We start from the raw sequence: 20,193 nt of genomic DNA, 5'->3' as shown, positions 1-20,193 counted from the left end.
CCAGTTCTTCCTGACTGACGCTGCACAGAACGCCGCCAACGCCCCACAGAGAGAGAAACTGCTGTAGGTCTGACATCATCTTATGATATAGAAACTCTATTTTCAGACGAGCAGCAACCAGACCCCTAAACATGGCTTCAATATCTGTAGACCCTGTGTCCTTCATCCTGTTGCTCCTTGTGAGCCATATGCTCATTTTGGCTTGACCAAGTAAGAAATTAACAATACATACATTCTTGCGCTGTGAGGCAGAATAGTGTGGACCAAAAATGAAAAGACTATCCTCAAAAGACTGTCCTAACCCGACCAGCCACTGCCGCAGAAAGGCAAAGATGGGCCTCAGTCTGGGACAGCTGAGCCACAAATGGTGTAAGGTTTCCTCTGCCTGACAGAAGACACAGTGACTCCCTGCTCTGTGGTCTATATGTGCCACATGTCTGTTTGTAACCACGGCCCCATGCACCACCCTCCACTGAAGGTCCGCACTGCGTTTCTCTACGGGGGGTTTGTACAAGGACCTCCAGCTGCCCCTGGGAGATGACCCCAGTGCAAACTCACCAACCCACCTCGACTCCTGGACACCGGCTAAGGATGTTCTGTTGAGTACCTTGACAGAAACAGCATACAATGCTTTCTTCGATGCTGTCTGAAAATCTGAAAGCTTAGGTGTTCGAAAGGAAAGCAAAGCCCCGTTTCCCTCCTCATACTCGTCCACTGCAGCACGGATAGACAGCACCGGAAAATCAGACCATCTAACCTGTTGATCCTCTGCAGACTCTTTCCCCAGTGCCTCTCTGAACCAGCCAGGAAGACCACCTACCACCTCCTCTAGTAGCTTCTCCAGGAGACGCAGGGACTTAACACCAGTTTCCTGGCTCAGACTGGCAGCAGTTTTCCACCGCCCTGCCGCCCGCAGACCTGCCATCTTGGTCAGACCGGCTGCCATGAGGTTTCTCTGCACCGTAACAGAGCTGAGCAGTCTGCTTTGTATGAGTGGGTTGTGGAACAACGGTTCCTCCTCCACACCACCATACAACTGAGAACAATTCCTCCTTGTGTTTAGAACAGTTTTCCAGGCCCGTAGGACTGACTGATAAAAACAAGATGTCTGTGAAGTGTCCACATCAGTCAGATCCAGAAGAAACAGGTGCTTGTCATATGCCAGGTTCCTCACTCTGCGAAGCAGGACAGATGCTGTTTCAGTCCAGAGCTGCTGCTTGTGGTAGAGGAAACGCTGCACAGCCTGAAGACGAAAAGCTGTTATGCGACTGCGAAGGTCAATCAGTCCCTGGCCGCCCTCTAACACAGGAAGAAAAAGCGCAGCAGATCTCATCCAGTGAAAACCTCCCCAGAAGAAGTTCACCAGTTTTTTCTGTATTTCTGTAACCACGGTAACTGGAGGCTCTACAACCATAAACCGGTGCCAGAGCATTAAGGCAGTCAGATTGTTAACAACCAAAGTCCTCCCCCTATAAGACAACTGGGGCTGGACCCATTTCCACCGAGACAATTGGGCACTGCCAGTCCAGCTGGCAGTGTCGGTCGGTCTTTGTTGTTCCATCCTCCCAGCAGAAGACCCTCACATTTTGACCAGTTGACCCTTGCAGAGGAGGCCCGTTCATACAATGCCAATTTCTGTTCAAGGGTTTGAATATCACTTTGACCAGTTATAAAAATGGTGACATCATCAGCATATGCCGACAAACAAACTGTATGTCTTTCATCCTCTGCAAAGGACAGCCCCGTGAGACCCTGTCTGAGATGGTTCAGGAGGGGTTCGATGGCCAAAGCATACAACATCCCAGACAAGGGACACCCCTGCCTAATACCCCTGTGCACAGGGGTATTAGGCAGTTTACCCTGTTTACCCTTCAGGCACCTGAAGGGTAAACAGTGGCACCTGAATACAACAGTTTCAACCATGATACAAACCTTTTTCCAAAACCAAAAGCTTCAAGTGTTTTAAACAAATAACAATGATCAACCCTGTCAATGGCCTTTTCCTGATCAATGGAAAACAGTCCTACATCCAGCTCCTGAAGCTTGGACAGGTCAACCATGTCTCGAACCAAGAACAGATTGTCCATTATTGTGCGTTCAGGGACACAGTATGTCTGGCTGACATGTACAACCATGTCCATGCAGTTCTTGAGTCTGTTAGAAAGGCACTTTGCGATTATTTTATAGTCTGTACACAGCAATGACACAGGTCTCCAGTTTTTTAGTAGCCCAAGATCTCCTTTTTTGGGTAGCAGTGTCAGAACTGCCCTTGTACAGCTCAGCAGAAGAGTCCCAGAGTCCAGACAATCTTTAAAGACCTCATAGAGGTCTTTGCCCAGCACGGTCCAAAAGCTTTTGTAGAACTCTGAAGGAAGTCCATCAATCCCCAAAGACCGACCACAGCTGAGCTGTTGGACCGCCTCAGACATCTCTTCAAAAGACATGGTGGACTCCAGTGAGGTAGACTGTGCTTCATCCAACTTAATCCCGTAATCCCTCCAGAATCTCAGCCACACAGTCAGAATCACAGCTGTCAGCACTAAATAGACTGGTGTAGAAATCCATGGCTAACCTCCGCATCTCTGAGGAGTCAGATGTTACAGTGCCATTTGGAAGCTTGAGATGCATCATCTGGTTGTGTTCCCTGACTTTTCTCTCTAGCTTAAAGAAAAAACGAGTAGGAGCATCGATGTCTTTGATAGTGGAGATTCTGGTTCTTATTAAGGCACGTTTTGCTTTTTCATGTAAAAACCTACCTAAATCTTTCCTCTTACTCTTCCAGGTCCTGCTAGTGTTATCATCTGTCTCATTAATTATCCCAGTTTCTAGTATCCTGATTTCTCTTTCTAGCTCCTCAACATGCTGTCTTTCTGTGGCTGCTGTGTGTGCTGTGTACTGCTGACAGAAAATTCTTATCTGTGTTTTCCCTACCTCCCACCATCGAGCCAAGCTATCAAAGTCTTTTTTTCTAAGTCTCCACTGGCTCCAAAAGTCAGAGAAAGACCTGCAGAGGGCTTTATCTTGGGTCAGCTGTACATTGAAATGCCAGTAGGGTGAACGCTGAGTGTGTGCCCGCAAAGAAAAATCCATTGTAACCAAATGATGATCTGAGAAACCAACAGGATGTATTACTGCTTTGATTAGCCTGTTAGCCTGTAAGTTTGATTCATATAGAGCCGATCTAGCCTGGCTGCTCTCATGCTGCCCTCTGTAACTTTGACCCATGTGTACTGTCTGACTAGTGGGTGGAGTTTCCTCCAAACATCTGTGAGGTCATTTTCTGTGACCACACTGGACAAAAGTGAGGCTGATGGTGGATGAAGCTCTCCTGCATTCCTGTCCACTGAAGGGTGTGTAGTACAGTTCCAGTCTCCCCCAACCACTATCACTGAACTGCTATTGAACTGTTTCAATTTATTATTTAATTTATGAAACAGCTCTATGCGACCGGCACCTGAGTTATGGGCATATACATTAATAAATACGAAAGGAATTTCTCTGATTGTCGCTTTCACTATTTGTAACCTGCCCTGCTCCACCTCACACACTGACACATCTGTTAGACTGAGGTGTTGTGAAAACAGAACTGCTACACCTGCACTGAGGTTGGTGCCATGACTGAGGAAATACTGTCCTCTCCAACTCATACCCCAGTCTACTTCATTATCTACTGTGCTATGTGTCTCTTGTAACAGAAACACATCTATTTTCTTTGTTTTCCCCAGGTCAGCTAATACTGCCCGCCTCTCCCTGTCCCTCCCTCCATTGATATTTAATGTTCCTATTCTTAGGCTCTCCATGCAGAGAAGAAACAGACAGAAGAAGGAGAAGACAGTGAAACCCTTCAGAGAAAAAATCACCTTCAGTGCATCACCCATTTTTGAGTTCTATGATTTTAAACCCTTTTTCCGTTTTTCTTTCCTCAGTTTGGTCACTATCTTTTTAGACGATACACCTTCTGCTGGGTCAGCTGTTCACCAGCCTGCTTTCTTATCTTTGCTGCAGAGTGAATAAATTTATCAACATCTGGAAAGAAATCAGTTACTTCTACAGACTGCCTTCCATAGCTCTCATCCAGGAAGTGATTAATCTCTTCAAAAGAGTAAGACTGCTGGTCATCTTGTGACAAACCCTCAGAACATTGTGACATGGAATCATCTTCTACCATTTCTTCATCCTCAACATTCACATTAGATACTGTTCCACTTTGATCTCTGACATCAGCTTGACTGTCACTCACCGTCTCTTCCCCCTCCACCTCTCTCTTCACTGTTTTCTCGTACAGCTGTACCAGTGCTCAGTGTAGCACTGTGCAGGGTGCCGGTTACGGCCTCCACCGCTTTCCTCTGCGCTGCCTGGAGGCTTCCACTGCCAGCATCACCTGAAGCCTCCTGTTCACCTGTGTTGCTTCCTGCATCCTGCTGCTCAGCGGCAGCCCGCCGCTCAGCCGCACCGCTTCCCGCTGAAGTATCTTGCGTCTCCGCACCACCGCCCGCGGCCCGCTGGTTATGCGGGCAGGATGAGCGCTTGTGACCGACATCACCACATTCAAAGCACTTCATATTGCCAGAGCTTGCATAAACAGTATAAAAACCATTTTCATATTTAACTTTGAAAGACACTTCCAAAGTTTGCGCAGGATCATTCAGATACATGAACGCTTGCCTCCGTAAAGACTGCACGTGCTGTAGTTTGGCGTCTTTGCAGCCGAGGCGAACAGCTTTAAAGCCACTTGCAAACTTACCAAAACGGAGCAGCTCTCTTTCCAACAACTCTTTGGGAATGAAAGGAGGGACACCTGACACAGTGATCCGCGTGGAAGGCACAAACAGTGGCGAAACGCTCACATACACATCATCCAAAGTTAAACCTCTCTCCACCAACAAGTGGACCATACGCTCCTCTCGCACAAAAGCAACAACGGCCTTACTCATGCGAGAGCCGTATGTGATGTTCTCATAACCTACCTGTTCTCCAACAGCCAACAGAACCTGCTCCACGGTGTACTGCGGAGCAACAACCACTCTAACCCCGTGTCTGATTGACAGGGGAGGCGAACCTTCACCAGGGAGGGACGCCATGACTCCGTGACACTAAGCGATCCTAACCGAGTTTTACTCACTAAAAACACCAATTAATGAATTAAACTCCCCTTACCTCTGCATGAAGAACAAGTGGAAAGTGGGAAAATGGATAGAAATAATCCAAAATGTCCCAAAACTCACTCAGCAGCTCCACACACTCCTCAGCTACTCACACGCTCACACACCCAAACTCCCAGCATGCAGTGAGAGAGAGAGAGAGAGAGTAGGGGAGCGGCGGGGCGGATGACGCAGTTTTCAATCTGATCCCATTTTCTCTGAAAATTATTGAGACAGAGCTCCCAAAAATTCACACACCCAACTTACACATGTCCTTTACAAATAACAACTGCATTTTTCGTTGAACGATACTTGAGTCTAACACAAACAGGCTGAGAAGAGACCGAGCGCCAATCCGTCATTCGTCCCTCCCGGCGGGACAATTGATGCACACAAGAGGGACAATTGATGCACAGCACAAAGTGTGCCATATTTCAGGTTTTTGTGCTTGTTATTCTGTTTAGACTTTAAACACTTGTATTTCTAGACCTTATTCCATATTTGTACCAAAGCATTACACGCTGTACGTTCAGAATCCGTTAAAAAGAACCACAGCAATGTTGCCTGTTTGGCGATATGACCTTAATCAACAGGAAAATGCATTTAAAATACACTAGTCATAATTTCCTTGTCTCATTTTCATTGGAATTTAACAGCCCATGAGCTTTCTTTCTCACAGGAACTCAACCAGAGATAGGTTTCATAACCTAATTAAATCCGAGTTTGACACTGCCAGAGCTCTATGACTTATAATAATAATAGCAATAATAATTTGTCTTGACTGCGTTTCAGGTTAAAATTTGGCAAATAACTAATATCTTTAGAAAGATATCTTTGTAAGATATCTTCGGAAGCCTTCATAGCCTATTATGCCACTCATTCTGCTCAAAATCGTCTCGTGCACCCCTCTGGTTCCAGCCAATCTCAGTGCATCAACCGTCCCACTGCGCTCTGCGTCAACTGCCCCGCCAGTGTCTTCTGTCATTACAGCCTGGATAGCGTGCACGGCGTGCGTGCACGAAACTTGAAACCTATGCTGTTGTGTAGCCAGGAGATGTGGTAAAAGACTGATATATGTTTGCTAACTGGGGCAGGTGAACACAGTTTCTTATTCAAATTATGGAGGATTGAAAATAATTAACTTACATGGCTGAAAAAAGGATTTCGTCGCTAGCTTGTCAAAAAATGCATCAATCCCGCTCAAATTTTGAATGAAGCTCGTTCACGCTCATGTGCACGAGCATGTGTAATCACGTGACTGCAGGTCAAACAGTTTTCAAGAAATCGTGAACACGTCAATCGTCCCGCACGTCATCCGCCCCGCCGCTCCCCTACATTCTTTTTTTTTTCATCATAACATTTATTTTGCTTGTAAATCGGATATTTTCTCGTGATACACTGTTCTGTTAAAGAAAAGGAAATAGCATCTTTTTCGATAAGTAACTGGAATATTCAGGGATTATCCTCTTCTGCATTTGGTTTGAAATCAGCAAACCCTGAATTTGTAAATAATATTAGAAATGTAGATATAATAATATTGAATGAAACCTGGTATCAAAATCAAAATCAAACTAATTGTCCATACAACTATATAGAATGTATTATACCCTCTGTAAAACACAACCATATTAAGAATGGCAGAGACTCAGGTGGTCTACTCATATGGTACAAAAGGGAATATAAAGATTACATCACACCAGTTAAAAAAGGAAAAAATCACATTTGGATTAAAATTAACTCAAATATTTTAGAAAACAACAGAGATATCTACCTATGTGCAATATACATTCCACCCTCAAACTCCCCCTACTATGCAGATGACATTTTTGAGCAACTCCAGAAGGAAATTTCCTTCTACCAAAGTCTAGGGTCAGTCTTAATATGTGGTGATCTAAATGCTAGAACTGGTAGAGAGCCAGACTTCATTCACTATGAAGGAAACAAACATCTATTCAGACATTCCCCTTTGTACCAGAGTTGCATAAATACTCAAAGACAAAGCTATGACAGTGTGGTTAACAAAACTGGCAAACAAGTACTGCAGCTGTGTAAAAGCTTGGGTCTGTACATTGTTAATGGCCGAATCAGAGGAGACTCTCTGGGCTGACTCACATATTGCTCTGTGTTAGGTAGTAGTGTGGTAGATTATGCTATTACTGATATTGAGCCACAATATATAAATGCATTCATAGTATCACCACAACAGCCCATATCAGACCACAGCCAAATAACCTTATTCCTGAAAAAGTCACTGTCACCCTTGGCAATTCCAAATCCAGAGCCAAGACTGTTTCCTCTGCCGAGGAGATACAGATGGACAGAGGAGAGTACTGCTGCCTATACCGCTGCACTAGACTCTGCTCAAACTCACAACATGCTGGATACTTTTCTCAACACCCGGTATCAGGCCACAAATCATTTAAACGCAATATTCATTCAATTAGCAAAAGAATCCAAATTAAAAATCTCACAAATTAGAAAATCCAGCATTAAACAAAAAGAGAAATGGTTTGATAAAGAATGTGCTGTATCTAGACAAAATCTGAGAAAATTGTCAAATAGAAAACACAGGAACCCAAGTGACCCAGTGGAAAGGATTGAATACCTTCAGGCCCTAAAAGAATACAAAAAACTCCTTCATATGAAAAAGAAACATTATATGGAAGGAGAACTCAACAACATCGAAAAAGCTCTAAATGAAAACACCTTTTGGAAATTATGGAAAAACATTAACAGAAACCAATATACAGAGACCAACCCAATTCAAAATGGCAATATCTGGAAAGATTACTTTGACAACCTTTATAAAAATCCAGAATGTCACGGTCTAAATCCTAACCAAATTTCAACTTTAGATAAACTCAAAGTACTAGAAAAAGCAGTGAAGGCCAACCAAAGTGCCCTTGACTACCCCATCACCCTTAAAGAAATACAGCACAAACTCAAAACCCTTAAAAAAGGAAAAGCTTGCGGTATAGACAGCATTAACTCAGAAATGCTAAAACACAGTAACATAAAACTTCAACTTGCCATGCAGAAACACTTCAACCTGGTGTTAATAACCGGATATTACCCCAATGTTTGGAATAAAGGTCTTATTTCTCCCATATTTAAAAACGACCCCAGCAATTACAGAGGCATCTGTGTTAATAGCAATCTGAGTAAACTCTTCTGTAGCATCCTAAACTCCAGATTAATTAATTATCTCATTGATCATCATGCCCTATCTCAAGGCCAAATTGGTTTTCTGCCCAACCACCGAACATCAGACCACATCTACACTCTACATACACTCATCCAAAACCATGTTCACAAAACACACAGAGGGAAAATATTTGCATGTTTTGTAGATCTAAGAAAGGCATTTGATACCATTTGGCACAACGGATTATTTTTACAACTTTTACAATGTGGAATCGGTGGCAAAATGTATGACCTAATCAAATCCAAATATTCCGACAACCAGTGCTGTTTGAAAATTGGAAACAAAAGAACAGAGTTCTTCAAACAAGGAAGAGGGGTGCATCAGGGATGCAACCTATCTCCTACCCTGTTCAACATTTATATTAATAAATTGGCCACTCTTCTTGAACAGTCCCCAAGCCCAGGATTAGATCTACAAGGCAAAGAAATCAAATTCCTGATGTATGCAGATGACCTAGTACTACTATCCCCAACAGAACAGGGCTTACAGCAGAACCTCTCTCTGCTCGAGTGCTTCTGTCAAAACTGGGCGTTGGATATCAATCTTGATAAAAACAAAAATCATGGTATTCCAAAAAAAGGCCAGGTCACAAGAATCAAAGTATGTTTTCACTGTAAGAGGGACCACACTTCAGCATACAATGGAATACAATTATCTAGGCATTGTCATCACTGCATCCGGAAACTTTGACAAGGCAATAAATTCCCTGACAGATAAGGCACGCAGGGCGTACTATAGCATCAAATGTTCACTAAATAAATTCAATCCCCCAATTAAAATTTGGCTAAAACTATTTAACAGTGTAATCCAACCCATCCTTATGTATGGAAGTGAAGTGTGGGGCCCTCTAATTACCCAGAGGCACAGCTCATGGGACACGACACCCACAGAAAAATTCAATCTTCAGTTCTGCAAGGAAATCCTCAAGGTCCACAGAAACTGTCCAAACCTTGCATGTAGAGCAGAGCTAGGACACTTCCCTCAATTCTCTCCACATGATCAAGAGGTCAGTTAAGTTCCAGGTTCACTTAGCACAAGCTGATCCTGATTCCTATCACCACAGAGCCTTTATCAGTAACCTCCTCTGCCCAGAGACAGACCCTCTGACACACATCAGAGAAACCTGCCACCTCAAACTCCAAGACCTCCGTCATCTCTCCAAAACACACTTGATGTCTGTAGAAAAAGAAAACAAAACTGCTTACGTCAACAATTGGAAAAACGAAATGAAATCCATCAACAAATTGGAATGTTATCGCTCACTGAACAGAGAATATACTCTAGCAAATTACCTGGTCAGTGTAAAAAACCCCAAACAGAGACACACATTAACAACGTACAGACTCAGTAACCATCAATTAGAGATTGAAAAATGTCGATACAAGAAAGAATGGAAGCCCAGAGAACTGAGAATATGTAAACAATGTTCATCAGGGGAAATAGAAACAGAGGCCCACTTCCTCCTCTCCTGCCAACTGTACCAAACTTTGAGAGAGACTTTCATACAGCAGGTTACAGCAGCAGACCCATCATATCAGGGGAAAACATGGGATGAACTGTTAAAACTCTGTCTGGGAGAAAATCCACCATTCACACAGCTCGCTGCACAATATGTAAGACTCTGCCATGAAACTAGAGAATGTGAATGTTAATTAGAATTCCTTGAATATATGATGTTTCCATAATAACAAAATATAGTCACATTTCATATATATCAACATGTATAAATCATCATTAGTAATATTAGTAATATTGTTGATTTGATTTTTTTTTTAAATATCATCTGTAGCGTATGTGTTCATTTCCTTTTCAATATGTTTTGTTTACAATGTAAAGAATTTGTGAATTTTGAACCTATGGAATATATTTGTTTTGCTTTTGTTTATTTTATTGATTGATGCTTTGGCAACTGTGTTTTATTTTTCAAACATGCATGCCAATAAAGCAAATTTGAATTGAATTGAATTGAGAGAGAGAGAGAGAGAGAGAGAGAGAGAGAGGCGAGCGACCCCAACTCCTACCACCACAAAGGGGGGGGGGGGGGGGGGGGGGGGGGGGGGGGGGGAGTCCCCTCAGCCGGCTGGTCCAGAGACTCACCTCCCCAAACAGCACAGGGCGTCAGGACTGCCAAAGAGGAAGAAAATTATATCAACTATTGGACAAGTATCACAAAAACCCAAAGCAAACTTCAACTCTATCTGACTCTAAACAGACAGTATTGGACGGCAGACTACCTGAGCACCGTCACAGAGCAGAGACTGAGGAACAGGTTAACCATGTACAGACTCAGCAGCCACAGCCTGGCCTCAGAGAGAGGCCGACACAGACAGACGTGGCTGCCCAGAGAGGAGCGTCTGTGTCGCCTCTGTCCACAGAGAGAGGTGGAGACGGAGCAGCACTTCCTGCTGAGATGCAGTGCATAGACAGCAAGACATAAGAACTAAGTTCTTCACTAAAATCAAATGTAGAATCCAAAACTTTGACACGCTCCCTGACCAGGAGAAAATCCAACATTTACTTGGAGAAAACAGAGTCAGCGCTGTAGAAGAAGGCCTGTCACAGCCTGAGAGAAAAGCTGCTCCTCACATGAGGACAGTCTGCTCACAAGCCAACCCCTGCCCGCTCACTCACTCTGCTTCCTCCTGCTTTTGTTTTCTTTCTTTTACATGTGATGACAGTGGGAATATTGCTCCGTTTTATTTTAATGTTTCTATGTTCCTTTGTTATTTGTTCACCAAAACATGCTTTGGCAATATTGTATGTGATACAGTCATGCCAATAAAGCTTTACTGAATTGAATTGAGAGAGAGAGAGAGAGAGAGACAGAGAGAGAGATTATGCATGTGTGATTAAAATATCGCTATTAAAATTGCTTTTTTAAATACTGAATGTTTAATTGAATAGGAAACGTCAGTGATAAGGTGTGTGTGTGTGTGAGTGAAAGAGAGAGAGAGAGATGGACAGAGAGAAAGGGAGGGAGAGAGGATGAGAAAGAGAGAAGGAAAGAGGGAGGGAGAGAAAGGATGAGAGAGAGCAAGGGATAGAGAAAGATAGAAGAGAGATGGAGGGAGAGAGAGAGGAAGGGAGAGGATGAGAAAAAGAGGATGAGAAAGAGGGGGCTAGAGAAAGAGATAGAAGAGAGAGAGAGCGAGATGACAGACAGAGAGAAAGAAAGAGTGGGGGAGGGAGAGAGGATGAGAGAGAAAGTAAGTGAGGGAGAGAGAGAGAGGGAGAGAAAGGATGAGAGAGGGATAGAGAAAGAGATAGAAGAGAGGGAGAGAGATGGAGAGAGTGAGAGAGACAGAGAGAGATAAAAGAGAGAGAATAAGTAAGACAGCCCAATAGTAAAAAAAAACAAAACATTTTTTGTTCCTGCATATTTCGCATCTTTTCACATATTTCACAACAATTCACATACTTTGTAACTTCTCGCAATTTCACTGCATAAAATGACATAAAAACCCTGCATAATTAATCGCATAATCAAGGATTTTTGGCCGTGTTTTTCTGGAGGGTCTAATAAGACATGCAACTAGCTCTGTGAACATTTTAAACCAAAAGTTATTCATTCAATGTTACTCATTTAATCAACATTGTTCTGAAATGATGCAATGATGAAAAAAACACACCATGTCCCATAGCCATTCTTTTATTGCTACAAGCAAATAAATCAAGTTAGTCACATATTTCCACTCACTTAATAGTAGTTGTAGCGTTTTTTTTTTTTTCTTTTCTGTTCTATGCTCTTTGCTTTTGCACAACAAAGAAAATACATTCTGTGTGAGTGTGAGTGGGTCGCTGTGCTGAAGAACAGTCTGCAACTTCAGCAGCTTCTCTGCTCCAGGATGATTTCTGAAGGTTCTGGGGTAAAACCAGTCGTCAGACCGGCTCTTTGAATCTGTTTGTCCAATCTATTTTTATCACCAGCTGTTTTGCTTTTCCCCCGGCAGACCAAACCATGAAACAGCACACCAGCCACAATACTCTACAAAAAAAATATCTTGTCACTGTATGTGCAGTCTAATGCTGTCAGTGTGAAGGAATCTCCCCTGCAGTGATCTAGGCTGGTTCAACAGTGAGGTTTGTCCCAGAAAACCACAGTCAGGTCCGTTCAGGATTCAGACGGGAGAGAGAGAGAGATGAGCTACAGAATGAATGAAGAGAGGGAGCGGCACCATTGAGAACCAACCAGTGAATTAGAGAAATGAAATGTCATTTGATTTTTTTTTTCATGGCAGTTACATCCTAGAGTTCAAAAAAGGTCTACATCTCACTTCCTTTTGTGAAAAATTTGATGCATCAGTGTCAATGGGATTATGCCATTTCTATAATGCCATGAACATCTCTGAAAGCCAAATGAAAGTCACTTAGGTTTCCATGTGGTTGATGAACTCTTCTCCAAAGTCGATGATCTGTTTGAGGACACTCAGAATCAGAGAATCAACTTCATTGTTTACGTCAATTTCTTCATGGTAGTTCTTCACAGGAAAGATGTAGTTCATTGGAATTCCCACCAACTGACTGAATTCCTCCATCTAAGTAGAAGGTAATGAAAGTCACAATTGACTTCAAGAATTGTTCTTTGGTCAGACACTGAGATTGCTTGATTGAACCTACAGTTGCAGTCAGCTCCATAAGTATTAGGACAGTGACACAATATTCATAATTTTGCCCTTGTACACCACCACAATGGATTCGAAATGTAGTAACCAAGATGTGATTGAAGTGCAGAAGTTTCAGATTTAATTTGAGGGGCCACACAAAAATATGGTATTAACCATTCAGGAATTACAGACAATTTTATACACTGTCACCCCAGGCTCAAAATCATTGGACTCTTGACTAAAAGCAGTTTCATGTCCTGGTGTGGACTTGTGACAAATTAAGAAAATAAAAAACCTGGAGTTCATTTCAAGTGTTTGCGTTTGCATTTGTTAGCTGTTTAGCAGAACCCTCAACATCTGATCATTAGGCTCAAGAAGCAAATACAATCTATAAGACAGATAGCAACAACTTCAGGGGCAGTCAAATCAACACTTTGGTAAATCCTGAAAAAGAAGGAATGCACTGGTGAGCTCAGCAACACCAAAAGGCCTGGAAGACCACAGCAGACATCTAAAGTGGATGACTGAAGAATCTGTTCCTTGGTGAAGAAAAACCCATTCACAATGTCCAGAGAAGTCCAAAACACTCTGGAGGAGGCAGGAGCATCACTGTCCAAATCTACAGCCAAGAGATGTTTGTGAGAAAATAAACACAGAGGGTTTACAGTGAGGTGCAAACCACTGGTGTCACTCAAGAACAGGAAGGCCAGATTAGACTTTACAAAAAAACATCTAAAAAAGCCTGGCTGATTCTGGAACAAGGTTCTTTGGACAGATGAATTGAAGATGAACTTGTTCCAGAATGATGGGAGGAGAAAAGTGTGGAGAATAAAAGGAGCAGCTGAGGAGCCAAAGCAGAGCACATCATCTGTCCAGCATGGTGGAGGCAGTGTTATGGCATGGGCAGGTATGGCTGCCAGTGGAACTGAGTCACTGGTGTTTGTTGATGATGTGACGGCTGATGGAAGCAGCAGGATGAACTCTGATGTTTATAGGGCTCTACTGTCTGCTCAGATTCAGACACATGCCACTAAACTGACAGGACAGAGCTTCACAGTGCAGATGGACAGGGACCAAAAACACACTGAGAAAGAAACCCAGGAGTTACTGGGAGCAAAGAGGTGGAATATTCTTCAGCGGCCAAGTCAGTCCTCAGACCTGAACCAGCTGAAACCAGCAGCAGCTGGAGGAGCTGCAGTAAAGGTTTCAGAGCAGCTCAAGGGAGATGTTGAGAGATGTGCTCTCATTTCATTTGTTTTTGTTATTATGCCCCTGAAAATAAGTTTTGTTTTTCATTACGGCAAGCACTGATTTATTTAATGACGTAATGTAATCATGTGACCTACCTGATGAGCTGATGAACTGCAGGTGTCGTAATAAAAAGTGTGTGCCCGTGGTGCGGTTATCCACACAAAGGAAAAAGTACGTGTGCTGTAAATACACTATATTGCCAAAAGTATTCGCTCACCCATTCAAATGATCATAATCAGGTGTCCTAATCACTTGGCCTGGCCACAGGTGTATAAAATCAAGCACTCAGGCATGCAGACTGTGAAACAAGACATTTGTGAAAGAATGGGCCGCTCTCAGGAGCTCAGTGAATTCCAGCGTGGAACTGTCATAGGATGCCACCTGTGCAACAAATCCAGTCGTGAAATTTCCTCGCTCCTAAATATTCCACAGTCAACTGTCAGCTCTATTATAACAAAATGGAAGCGTTTGGGAACAACAGCAACTCAGCCACGAAGTGGCAGGCCACGTAAAGTGACGGAGAGGGGTCAGCGGATGCTGAAGCGCATAGTGCAAAGAGGTCGCCGACTTTCTGCACAGTCAATTGCTACAGAGCTACAAACTTCATGTGACCTTCAGATTAGCCCAAGTACAGTACGCAGAGAGCTTCATGGAATGGGTTTCCATGGCTGAGCAGCTGCAGCCAAGCCACACATCACCAAGTGCAATGCAAAGCGTCGGATGCAATGGTGTAAAGCACGCCGCCACTGGCCTCTAGAGCAGTGGAGACGCGTTCTCTGGAGTGATGAATCACGCTTTTCCATCTGGCAATCTGATGGACGAGTCTGGGTTTGGAGGTTGCCAGGAGAACGGTACATTTCAGACTGCATTGTGCCGACTGTGAAATTTGGTGGAGGAGGAATTATGGTGTGGGGTTGTTTTTCAGGAGCTGGGCTTGGCCCCTTAGTTCCAGTGAAAGGAACTTTGAATGCTTCAGGATACCAAAACATTTTGGACAATTCCATGCTCCCAACCTTGTGGGAACAGTTTGGAGCGGGCCCCTTCCTCTTCCAACATGACTGTGCACCAGTGCACAAAGCAAGGTCCATAAAGACATGGATGACAGAGTCTGGTGTGGATGAACTTGACTGGCCTGCACAGAGTCCTGACCTGAACCCGATAGAACACCTTTGGGATGAATTAGAGCGGAGACTGAGAGCCAGGCCTTCTCGACCAACATCAGTGTGTGACCTCACCAATGCGCTTTTGGAAGAATGGTCAAAAATTCCTATAAACACTCTCCTCAACCTTGTGGACAGTCTTCCCAGAAGAGTTGAAGCTGTAATAGCTGCAAAAGGTGGACCGACATCATATTGAACTCTATGGGTTAGGAATGGGATGGCACTTCAGTTCATAGTATGAGTAAAGGCAGGTGAGCGAATACTTTTGGTAATATAGTGTATGTCACGTTACAGTTTTTTTCATTCGCTTTTTCCAGTATAATGAAACTGGGATCCACTTTGTCGTCATCTTCACCTCCAAACCACAGCAGAAGTTTTCTTTTGCAAATGTGTTCCTACCTTTTCATTGGATTCACACATTTTTCACACTCTTTTGCACAACACTTCTCACATGTGTCATTTACATGGCCCTGACTCCACTGACTTCACTGTGGTAGTCAAAAGCAAAACATCTGCTCACAGCTGATAGAAATGACCTGCATCACTGTGAAATCACTAGTGCACCTGTATCACTGCCCTTTCCACAAATCACCAAGCACCAATCAGTATGCACCTACAAAAAATGGGCAAACAAAATGTGTTATTTTGGGAAGTGCGCCTCTCATTAGGCCTATGGATTAACTGTTTTGATACCAGGGTTTCTGAGTTGACAGAGGAGGTAAAGCGATTGAAAAAAACTGTAAACGCTGTGAATGAAGACTCTGCTAACAGGAGGAAACTCAGAGTTTGGTGATGCTGTCTATGGGCTCCAGACTTCAGGCAGAGACTGCAAAGGGTTTTCCTCCAAATACTGAATATAATTCAATTATTATTAATTATGTGTGTTGTTTATAGTTTGTCCAATGACTTGTGAGCCTCTGAAAATGGGGTGACAATGTCGAAAACTTTGGCCCCTTAAATTAAAGCTGAAAGTCTGCACTTAAGTCACATCTTGATTCCTCCATTTCAAATCCACTGTGGTGGTGTACAAGCAGGGGCGAAAATCCTATTTCATTATTGGGGGGGGACAATAAACAGCAAAATTTCAGAGAGTAATTCCTGAAGGGGACATGAAAAAAATTGCTGTCTGTCACGACTGGACCTCCCTCTTTCTCTCTTACGCTCCTTTTAAAACTTGCTATACAGTGTTGAGCCCTCAGCATGTTCATATGTTGTAAATCATGATATTAAAAGCAATAATCGTCTAACCATATTTCTTTGCTCACTGTTCTATTTCCACTACAGTCCATCAAAGTAGCTTTACAAGAACTAGAAACTCAAAATAAGCTCTAAAACTAAAAAAAGGTATCTATCTCGAGACAAATTCAAAATATCAGTAAAATATGAACTATTTCTGATATTAATATCCTGACAGACGTTTTGAAAGAATAAAAAGCTCAGTATTTGCTCCTCCTGTGGTCTGTCCTCTCTCCCTCACTTGTAAACAATCATTAGCTATTAGCTTAAACAGTGAGCTGAAAGAGGCAGGCTTTGGACCAAGCGGGGGGCGCGGGGGGGGGGGGGGGGGGGGGGGGGGGGGCTTTATGGATGAAGGGATCTTGTCCCCTCTGACCCACCCTGGATTTGCGCCTATGTATACAAGAGCAAAATTATAGGTATTGTGCCACTGCCCTAACTGTGTATTATATTCTAATAAAGTTATAAAATCTATATGCAGTCTAATGTAAAATTACTAGTAGAAACTCACCATTTCCTTCAGGTGTTTGCTCTTATACACATTCTTCAGATCTTTATGGATCTGTGGGCAGGCTAAATCAATGTTGGTGATGACAGCCAGCTGGGGAATTCCTGCAGATACACAACAGGAAACTGTTTAGTCCTTTAAGAATACAGTTTTCAAGGTAACACTGACTAATCTCAATGTGGCACCACAGCTTTACACACAAACTAATGAACATGCTGATGTTTGCTCTTACCCAGCTCACTGGCCGCCCTTCTGATGTCCTTTATCTTCTTCACATTGTGTTTACTCAGTAGAGCTGCCTGGTTAGCAGTTACAACCAACACCAGAACCTGAACTTTGTCATTTAGAGTTGGTTCTGCATTGTAATACTGACTGTCCTCTGACAGTTTAGATCCAGGACTGAACTAGAAAACAACAATCAATCTTAGTAATGATGTAAACAGACTTTTTGCTAAATATATTTCTGTCAGCAAAGAGGCTTTTATCCCAAAGCTGCAATGTGTTAATTTTACCGTGTAACCGTCTCTCATATGTCCCTTCATGGCCAGTTTGATGTCTTCTGGATCGACTCCTCTGTACTTATCCATCTCAAGACCCAGAGTGTCATTGAAGACAAAAGGGTAGAGGTTTCCAGGCCGTCCTTTTTTGAAGTTGTAGGTCTTGTACTGTAAAACACAGGAGTGACAGTGCTGCTGTTAGACAGAGCTGCTGCCTGGTGGGTCAGGACAGTTTTTGTCTGGATGGAAGGTCGGCTGCTATTAGAGACGACTCTAGTTAGCTTTTGTCAGTATCAAGTGAAATAAATGCAAATGATATAATATCAGGTCTATGTGTGATAGACTTTGATTTTTAACCGGTGTGTTATTAGATATGGTGTCAGCAGTGTCAAATGACCTTGACAGCAAATAAGAACCAAACATCAAAATATCCCCCAGAGCAGGATGGAGCTGCTGTGCCTTATTATTCTGGCATTTTCTGGATGAGATTCAGGGCCCTATCTTGTGCCACCCGCTACCCGCTGCCACTACCCGCTACCCGCAAATTGCGGATTTAGGAACTTCCGCTATCCCTAAACGGTATCTTGCGCCCACGCTACCCGCTATCCGTTATGCCGACTCCGTCATTTGCGCCTGGAGGTGTGTCCGTGGGTGTGTTTCATGCGCTATCCCTAAAGTTGCTATCTTGCGCACACACTTTAGGGAAAGCGGCTATGGGCTGTTATGAGAGCGCGCCCAGGCGGCTTCAATGCGCGCCCCGACGGAGCCTCGCCACGCACACGGTCGGACTGATACCGGGACGCCGCCGGAATGGACTGAGTATATTACTCATATAGACTGTTTAGAGGAAAGACTGTTTTAATTGGACACTTACGCCAGCACGTTTTATTGTTTTATCATAAGCCAGCAGCTGTGCTATATTTTTATTTTTAATATTTTATTTGCCCAATCTACCTTGTCAATAAATTAGTTTACACATAGTTCCACCTCTGCCTCTTGTGTGTGTGTGGTGTGACCCGGGGATTTTACTCAATCAGTACAACCTTGTGACACGTCCACTTGGACACATGTGGCTCCACCTCCCGAATTAACTCGCCTATAATATAATATATAATATGTATATAAAGCCAACTTGCTTTAGCCTCAGTAGAACCCCTGAGAAAATCTACCTCCCTCTCTCCATCGGGGGTTTAGGATTTAGGATTTAGGATTTAGGATAGCGCAGCCTGCCCTTAAAGGCAATGGCACCTGGCACACTGATTGGTTTAACTGGCGTAACGCCCAAAACACACCTATGCATAATATAGCGGGTAGCGGAGGTGTTTTACAGATAACGGGAGGTGCGCAAGATAGCAACTTTTGCGGGGGAATGCCTCTTGCGAAATGCTAAAACCCTAAATAACGGGTTTAGGGACTTTGGCGCAAGATATGGCCCTCAGGGTCTAATTTAAAGGGTTAACAGATGTATTACCTGAAGCAAACAGGAAAAAAAAGGCATATTTACGTCAAAACTCTGAATATAACGTGACCAGGATTAGGTTATGTTTGTAAGCATATGTTACCATGGCGATGAAGCCGGGTCAAAAGAGAGCTGCCATCGTAACACGTCAAACTTTGGCTTTAGACTCAACACACCTTGCTAACCCGGTAATCTGTCTTGGTAGGTCATAACTCAGGTGTGTGTCAGTCCTGTCTGCCCTCCCCAGTGTTCCCCTCAGCCAATCCTGTGTCCTCCTGTCTTGTTGTCCAGCCCCTTCCCCAGGTGTGTCTTGTTTCCTTGTCAGTTCCTTGTGTCTTTAAGTCCTGTCTTCAGTTCAGTTTTTTTTTTTTTTAGTTTTTGGTCATTTTCATTACTGCGTGTGATGCACACGTTCCAAGTGTTTTAGTTTTCTTGAGTTTTGTAAATACTCTTGTTTTCTTCAAGCCTTTTTGCCTGCCTTCTCCTGCATTTGGATCCCACCTGCCTCCTCTTTTAACACAATCACCCATACCCTTTAACCCTCCTGTTATGTTCAAATTTACTAACATCTTTTATGTTTGGGGGTCAATTTGACCACCGCAGTTTAAACCTCCAAAAAACTATGATAATTTTAATTATAATTAATTAGAATTAATTAATTATAATTAACACCCGGTAGTACCCATTAAATTAGGAAAACTCATTAAATATGAAGCAAAAAAAAATGTTGTTAATCATTTATTTAGAGACGTTAAACATTGAATAGGGTCAAATTGACCTCAAACATAATAGGAGGCTTAAAAGCTGCTTGGAAACTAGAAAACATAGTTGAGTTGTGCTTGTCAACACTTTGCACCTGGTTTAAGATCGGGCCCTGAATGTTTATCCAGAGATCTTTAAGAACATGTTTCCACGGATAAATATTAATGAAGTTAATTAAAAATGTTCAAAACCTTGAAACCACTTCTGATTACTAAACATTCTATAATGGTTATTGGAAAATAGCAACATGAAGAGCTACAATTGAATTTCCATATAAATCATTAATAACACATCAGAGCTACATGACTGTTAATGACGTCTCACATTCAGAAAGCGCTCGTTGGGCGAAGGGGCCAAGACTAGATGGAGA

General features: G+C 43.0%; 1 protein-coding gene across 1 annotated transcript in view; it reads right to left on the bottom strand.

The window, feature by feature from the left end:
* Window positions 1–20,193, bottom strand: part of LOC115362189 (interferon-induced protein 44-like) — a 166,062-nt gene that overhangs the window by 20,389 nt on the left and 125,480 nt on the right. The window lies entirely within an intron of this gene.

The sequence above is a fragment of the Myripristis murdjan genome, chromosome 7, assembly GCF_902150065.1.
Source record: "Myripristis murdjan chromosome 7, fMyrMur1.1, whole genome shotgun sequence".
Lineage (NCBI taxonomy): Eukaryota > Metazoa > Chordata > Actinopteri > Holocentriformes > Holocentridae > Myripristis > Myripristis murdjan.
Note: the sequence above shows the minus strand (reverse complement) of the source record. Positions and strands in the feature narration are given on the sequence as shown.